Source organism: Rattus norvegicus, chromosome 15 (genome assembly GCF_036323735.1).
Source record: "Rattus norvegicus strain BN/NHsdMcwi chromosome 15, GRCr8, whole genome shotgun sequence".
Taxonomy (NCBI): domain Eukaryota; kingdom Metazoa; phylum Chordata; class Mammalia; order Rodentia; family Muridae; genus Rattus; species Rattus norvegicus.
The window spans coordinates 23,521,569-23,530,007 of record NC_086033.1 but is presented as its reverse complement, the minus strand read 5'-3'; the positions used below and the strand labels follow the sequence as shown (position 1 = coordinate 23,530,007).

At 43.3% G+C, this 8,439-nt stretch overlaps 1 pseudogene; it reads left to right on the top strand.

Annotated features, from left to right (window-relative positions):
* The first annotated feature begins 7,846 nt into the window (after positions 1-7,846).
* On the top strand, positions 7,847-7,965 carry LOC120097192 (5S ribosomal RNA; annotated as a pseudogene).
* The last annotated feature ends 474 nt before the right edge of the window (positions 7,966-8,439 follow it).

Here is an 8,439-nt window from a genome sequence, read left to right as displayed (position 1 = left end):
TGGGATTGGGGTGCATGATGTAAAATTCACAAAGAATCAATTAAAACCTTTTAAAGAAAAAGAAGACATGGAGAAATAGAAGATGTCCTCTGGCCTCCACACTCACACTAGCATGTACACACACACTACACACACTCACAGACACCTCACATTCACACATTCATACATATGAATACATACACACCCACCACCCACACACACATACACACGCAGACACACATACACACATTCACACACTCATACATACACACTCCCCCACTACACACACTCACACACATACACACTCAGACACACACACATACACACACATTCACACACTCATACATACACACTCACCCACCCATCACACACACACACGCACATACACACACTCACATACACACACACAGCATTATCCTTGACACTATCAAAGCCTGAGGTGGGGGCCAGAAATTGAACCTCTAATTTTTCCAGCAGTGGTAGCCAAATTTTGTCGATTGTACCAGCTCTCGTTAGTCAAGCACACTTGAGTGTGCAATCTGCCAAGACACAGATGTTTCTTGGCCTATGGTAGGGTTTCACGCCAATGAACCCACTCTAAGTTGAAACTACCCTGCCATTCTGTACACTTAGCCTGCTGACTATCGTAACTTTTGTGCCTTCCCTGTAACGCAGTGCCTGACCCAGAGCTGCTCCTTTGGCCCAGAGCTGTCAGAGACTATGCCACCGTCTACCACCAGCCTGGGAAAATATCAGATTGTGTATGGCTTCTGTACCTTTAGAAATTCAAATGCCCCACGTCAAGCTGTCGTGAGTTGCAAGTCGTCTTGCTGATAAACGATATGTATCCGGATGTGAGTCACGCACTAAATATTACCGCTGCTTATTTTTACATCGAAAAATGAAGAACTCGTGGTGCTTTCACTCTGCCTTCCTATAGATCATGTTCAGCCTGTGAAGTACTCTCAATGAACAACACATTACACTCTCATGATGTGCCCATCCCCCCAGGTCTGCACTCAGAAAAAAGCTTATTTATTGTCAGGATTCAGCTCGTGAATCTTCGATAGGCAGCTCTTTCAGACGCCATCACCCCCAGCCGGAGCTGAAGGCTCAGCCCCTCTGAGCATGCCACACGAACGCGACCGTCGTTGACTTATCATGACGGATTGCAAATGTTTGTTTAACCCGCCAGCTCCCAAATCCCTGAGACAGCTTTGCTGATCTGTTTCGCCTGTGCTTTGTATGCAACTCCTGGAGCACAGTATGTGTGTATATTTTTTAATGTTTGGAGAGAAAAAAAATGAGCAAACTCGTGGACGCAGTTAATCAATACTTTAAGGGAGTCATTGCTTTCTCTGTGGAAGCAGACTCATCCTGCTGCCTCATGAGAAATAACCCACGCAGAAGAGCACGATGCAAAACGTGAGGGGGGAGGGGGAAGCTTTACATTAGGGTTTATGAGATCATGTTTATGGCTGAGCTGTGACTGGAAGCCAGTGAACCAGCCTACGCAACCAACAGCAAAAAGAGTGGGGGTGGGGCAGTTCTTTATAACTGACCTTTCAAAGTACTTAACTGTCTTAAAGTATTAATGGATGGTCGTTGGGGCCTTAGTGAGTTATTGTGAGGCTGGGCAAAGAGGGATGGAGACAGAAAGGTTCAAGAGCATCACGGTCTACTGTCTTTGGTGAGGTCTAGTTGAGAAGTACCTGATGATGGGCCCGGGGAGAGGGACAGTTCAGTGGTTATGTGCACAGGCTGCTCTTCCAGAGGACCTGGGTTCAATTCCCAGTGTTAGGACCTGGTAAAATATTAAGGCGTCAATGGAATGTTAAGACCTTGGTCACAGTCACCTGGCTAGCCTGCCATTATAAGGAAACCTTTTCCTGTGTTTCTCAGTTACTAGGAAACTTTCTAGTGCCAAGATTGATTACATATTCCGTTATGTTTTGTGCCCTTGGAAACCAATCATGATAAAAATCAGTAGAACTGCTTTCTATAGTTAGCCACAGTAAGCTTGAACCTTCCAAGCTTAAACCAACCACCCAACACCCCATCCTGCACCTGTGTATAAGTTTGTATGGTATAAGCTACCCCTGGGATGGACTCCAACAGAAGAGAGGCTGCTACACCAATATATTTGGAACAAGACTTCCATTTTGAGTAAAGTTCGCAAGACCTCCCTGGAAACTGACATCCTACTTGGCAGAAAGAGACATCTATGTGGGTAACTGACATCCTGGTTGTCAAGTTAGGACATGAGTGTTAGACAAGTCCTATCCTGGGAGACAAGTTAAGACAGGAATTACCCAGCAACCACATGGTGGCTCACAACCATCTGTAATTCGATCTGATGCCCTCTTCTGGTGTGTCTGAAGACAGCTACAGTGTACTTATAATAGATAGATAGATAGATAGATAGATAGATAGATAGATAGATAGATAGATAGATAGATTGATAGACAGACAAGCAGACAGACAGACAGACAGACAGACAGACAGACAACAGATAATTTTTTAAAAAGGGGGGGCTGGAGAAATGGCTCAGTGGTTAAAAGTGCTGACTGCTCTTCCAGAGGTCCTGAGTTCAAATGCCAGCAACCACATTTTGGCTCACAACCATTTGTCATGAGATCTGATACCCTCTTCTGGTGTGTCTGAAGACAGCGACAGTGTACTTATATATAATAAATAAATAAATCTTTTTTTTAAAAAAGACATGAATTATACAAGCAGGCAACCAATGGGAACAAGATAAACGTACAGCAAAGACATGTTCCTAAGGAAATCCGCTATCCCTAAGTCCTGACTGGTGGGATAACTTGGCAGAGTTGTTTGTGGATTTGGAGCTTTAAAACCTTGTAGGATCTTAACTTGGGGTCATGGTTGAGTTCCCAAATCTGGACCATGGCCCTTGTCCATCAGTCCTGGGACGTATGTTCAATAAACTATGCCTGTCTGACTGAAATCAATGCTTATGTGATTTGTGAGGTGATTCCTGGACCCCAACACCCAGTACCCACATGGCAGACCATCCATGACTCCAATTCCTCACAGACATACATTCAGGCAAACACCAATGCACATAAAAATGAATATTTTTTTAAAAATCACCTGATAGAAGTGCCAGGAATGTTGTGGCTATTAGCAGAACCTTTTGGAAGCATGGGATGTTGCAAATGTAGCTTTTATTCTCCTGTGATAATTGTTGTCTCCTAGGCTTACTGCTTCTGTCCGCTAACCTAGCCCTAGCCCTGGAAGCTTCTAACCTCCCTACAATCTTATCTAACCCTAGAATGTATGCAGCCTCGGAGACTTACCATTGAATGTGCTCACCCTCTCTAGTTCTTTCTGAACGCTGTTGGCTGGTGTAACTCAGCTGCTCTGGCTCAAACTGCTGATTGGGTCAAACTGGCTTCTCTTACTTCTGACTGAATTGCTCTACATGGCCTCAAACTAACTCCAGCATTCTGTTCTAGTCTTTTGGTTCCTCTTTCTCTGGCTCGTTCTGTCTTTACTTGTGTCTACTTTGTTCCCTCTTCAACCAGTCTCTGTAACACCCTCCAGGTAAAACTGTCTTTTCCCCCTCTCTGCATTGCTCTCTCTTAAGTAGCCTCTTCCCGCTCTGTTCTCGAGAGTGAGAGTTGGCTATATCCTGGTCTGTCAAATCTTTCTCTGATTTGTCACTTTGTCTACCTCTTAATTAGACACTTTCAAATGTGGGTGTTCCCTTTGACAAACTAACTTTATCTTCATTCTTTGGGATTAAAGCTGTGTACTAAGGGCGTGAATGCATTCCAGCCCAGATCACAAAGCCATGGGGGGTCTTTGGATGTGATCTTTCCCCAAGTCTCCTATGCATGAGTTATCACAGACCACCCTGACTGGAAGAGCTCACTGGGTGTGCCTTTCCATGAAGTAGGGTCCAGGCGATGAAATAAATACCATGTAGCTTCCTTGTTGACACAGAAGCTTCCCCTGTGAGTAGGAACTTGAAATAGACTACATAATGCATAATATGTAATAGGCTTATCCTCTCAGACACCTAAAAGAGTTGTCCCTGTGATGTGTTAGAAGGTGAGGTACTAGTTTGCATTGTTGTCTTGTTTTATGTTGTTTGGTTGTTGTTGTTGTTGTTGTTCTGAAAGACCCCCAGAGTGGGGAGACCCTCACTCAAGTCTCGGTATGACGAGACTCCCCAAGAACTCACAAGAGACCGATCTTGATGCAATCAACAAGAGGTTTATTGATAGGGACGACAGAAACCAGTGCACTGGGGTCGACTCGTATCCCACGCAGGGATAGAGGAGTTCGACCTCGAATGGTTGGGAGAAGGGTATTTAAAGGAAAAACCATACCGAATCACAAGGAAGAACCTCCTGTCTCTCATGATTGTTCTTTAAGATTTTAATCTAACTTTATGGTTAACCAGCTCCTGCTACTATGGTCAGCTGCTATTATGGTCAGCTGCTGTTATGGTTAGCTAGTTCCTGGAACAAAGTGACTGAACCAGATGGTGCAATTACTCTTTCTGTGATCAGCTAGTTTCTGGAACAGGCAGTTCCAGGGCCTGCTTTTGGCTTCAACTTTTGTCTAGGGGGCAATTTTAAACTTTTTCCTTTCAGTTCCAAGAACTTGGTGAGTGGCAGTAACAGCAAAAAGGGTCACTGTTGTTCCCTGAAAGGATGCTGTCAGATTTAGCTAATGAAAGTACACTATGCCCAGTTAACTTTGAATGCCACACAAATGATACTTTACTGCTGTACATCTAACCAGAATGCTGCACACACCCTCACCTGGCAACCGTATTTCAACAAGAACAGGCTCGACTGTGTGGCTCCGGTGGGGAGAATAGTCACAAAAGCCTAAGCCCGAGAAAGGAGATGTCTGAGTTCTAGTATACAGAGTCTCTGTCCCTGACCCTCTCTGGCCTCATTATCACTCCATGGAATGCACGGTTAACCCTTTGGGGACTGTCCCTTGGATAGCACCATCTAGGTTAATAAACGCCTTGTCAAGGGAGTTTTCCACAGTCAAAAACTAGAAGACCTAAAGTCAACATCTTACTCACAATGATTTCCAAACAGCACCATCCTCTGGAACGTCTCTCTGAGAATATTCTGGGAAGGAGTGTGCCACGGAACACACTAATACTTCTCTTGAGCTGACGTTGAAAATACTTTATAAATCTGGCCTCACGTGATTCTGGGTTTGCCTTCTTTTCTTTCTCTGTCTAAAATCTCTTCATCCTTAAAGGTCCTTCCAAATGTCCCCTGCTCTATGACACCTTCCTACCCCCACATACTTACATAACCAAGCATGGATAACATCCATCTGCTTCACTTCTGCATCCCAGCATTGAGCCCCAGGCATGGGCCATGCATGAATGATGTCAGGAGATGTCAATAAATGACTGACTGGTCAGTTAACAAATTCCAATAGCAGGCTCAGGCCACATTTCCCCATTGCATTTTCATTGTCGTTGTGAGATGATTGTTACTTCAATATGGGGAATCTATGAGGACGGCAAAGAAATATTATTAATATTGCATGCCCAGGAAATGAATCTTGGCACATGATTATAATCTTTGTAATCAATAATAAACTGCACTGATTATATCTTACTCTATAAGGCACTCCCATGAGTTATTTTCCGTGGGCCTCGTGACAGTATCATGGAAGGCATCATAGCCTTGTGGACTGGCTCACGCATCCTCTGTTACTGGAAGTTGGCAACCATGTACACCCGAGGCCCAGGAACCTCAGGTTTTGCAACAAGTTGGGCTTCACCCACCAAAAGCACTTTATGGGCTTAGTAAGGTAGAAAAGATAGAGGCCACTTTTTGTTCCTTTGGGGTTTCATTTTGGGAGGCATGCAAAGGTGGGGTTCTCTGCAATGAGACTGCAGCCTTTGTCCAGCTACCGGGGCACCTGAGGATTTAAAAGTCAAGACAACACATTTCCATTGCATGTTCTTGACCCCGACCATTCCCCTGATGGTGGCTTCAGAGGCAATAGCTGTCCTGGGCAGTGGGTTCTGTGAAAGAAAGTAGCTCTGAGAGGTCTGCTCTGGGGGTCGCAGGCACCTCCAGCTGTTTCAATCCCTGACAATTAATTTCTACATTAGCTCCCTTTCTGCTAACACATCTAGAGTGGGTTCCTCTCTTATTCCAGAGAGAGAAATGACTATGTAAACCCCCTCGCCAGAAGAGAAAACTATCGTGCAAAGGGATTAACTCCCCTAAAGTCACAATATATACAGTGACAGAGCCAAAATCTCATTCTGAAGGTCAGACACTTCTCAGCAAGATCCCCAGGGCAGAGCTCAAGAAAGGAATCTGGCTTTATGTATTAACCAACTGCTACCAGAGCTTCTGGTAAATAGAAAACAGGCCACAAGAAACATAACATAACCACAGGATGGAATATTACACAGCATTAAAAATAACACCGTACAAACTAATAATAACTAAAGAGTGGGACACAGACTCAATGTGGATTCAAGAAAATTAAGTGAAATAAGCCACTCAGAGAGACCAGTCACCCCTTTCCCCTGTTGTTGGCTTATTAATTCTACATCTTGTGTTCGCATCCAAAATATAAGCAAGAAAGACTCACCAAAATCAAATTGCACAGGACATTGTAGGGCTTCTTGGAAGCAAAGGCAGAGACAGATGTGTATTTCCTAGCATTAAATGCCTGCTGGGGTACACAATGCGCACACACACCACACAAGCATGCCCAGCATTAAATGACTACTGGTGTGCGCATAGACCTCACCAGTAGGCGTCAACTGCTCCTTTTAAACCATCCGGTGCTAAATTACTTGATAAGAAACCTACAACAGAGATAAAAATTTGCTCGCACATTCAAGTCCTTTTGATCGGGGAAGGGGGTGGATACCTCCTCAGAGATGCAAGGACTTGTATGATACAAAGGCAGAGACACAAGGGAGTTGAGCTTGGTCACTTCGTGAAAGGAGGCCCAAAGCATTGCAGAGCCCAAACAGGGCTCTCCGTGACATGCTCAGCATTAGTACTACTTTTGGGCCAAGCACACACTTTTGACTGTTCTGTGCTGAGGCCGACGAGACATCATGATGAAGTTCCCAAAGTCCACTTCTAGTGCCTCATATTAGGAAGCAGCATTTTTCCTTTCAGGGTCACTATTTTCTTATCCATTACTGATGCAACATCAAACTATGAAATTCTGCAAGGCTAGAAATCATTCATGCAATGAATCTTTTACAAACTCATCATCTCTCTCCCTTAGGTAGTTCAAGACAGGGAACGTTGGCGATATGTATGTGTATGTATATGTATATATATAAGAATGACAGTGTTTGTGAGAGCATGTAGAGAGAGACAATAACTATACATGTGTATATACATGAATGACTGTAAGAACATATGTTACATATACAGAGAATAACCTTATCTATGAAATATACATATATATGAATAAAAATGTTGGTAAGAGAATATATGTAGAGAGAATATCAATATATATGTGTATATATGATCAACAGTGTTCGTAAGAGCATTGTATTTATAGAGACAGAATAACTATATATATGTATATGTATGAATGGCATACATATATATGAATAACAGTGTTAGTAAGAGCCCTTTACACTTCGTGTTAGCTTCAGCATAGCTAAGAAAACCTTAACTCTATTGAATAAGCTTCCCAACCCACATTTCCACTGAGAGGCAGGGCCCAACACAGTAACCAGAAGGAAGGGTTGCTCAAGCACCAGGTTTTCAAAATATCTATACTCTCAAATGATTGCTAAACATCAGACAGAACCTCTGTGTACATTTATTGTAAATATTAGTATTTGTCATGTTAGAAACAGAATTGGGTCTACCACCATACCACGCTGAACGCGCCAGATCTCTTCTGATCTCGGAAGCTAAGCAGGGTCAGACCTGGTTAGTACTTGGATGGGAGACCTCCTGGGAATACCAGTTGCTGCAGGCTTTTAAAAAAGAAAGAAAGAAACGGAATTGGGTGTACTTGTTGATTTTTTTTTAAGACTAGAGATATAATTTAGTGATAGAATACTTCCCTCGTGTGTGCAAAGCCTTGGGTCTCAGTGTAAGCACCATAAAATAGCAAATCAATTTTAAAATTTGTTACATGTTTACATTTTAACTCCTTGGTTTCACAAACTTGCCAGTCTATATATCTTTAAGTGTCTGCAAAAAAGAAAAAAAAAAAACCAAAAAAAAAAAAAAAACAACTAGACATTCCGGATAGAATAGAGTGAAAAGACAAAACCCATTGTGGTTTGAATGAAAATGGCCCCCAACAGGCTCATAGGGTGTGGCACTATTAGGAAATGTGGCCTTGTTAGAGTAGGTGTGGCCTTGTTGGAGGAGGTGTGGCCTTGGAGGAGGTGTGGCCTTGTTAGAGTAGGTGTGACCTTGTTGGAGGAGGTGTGGCCTTGTAAGA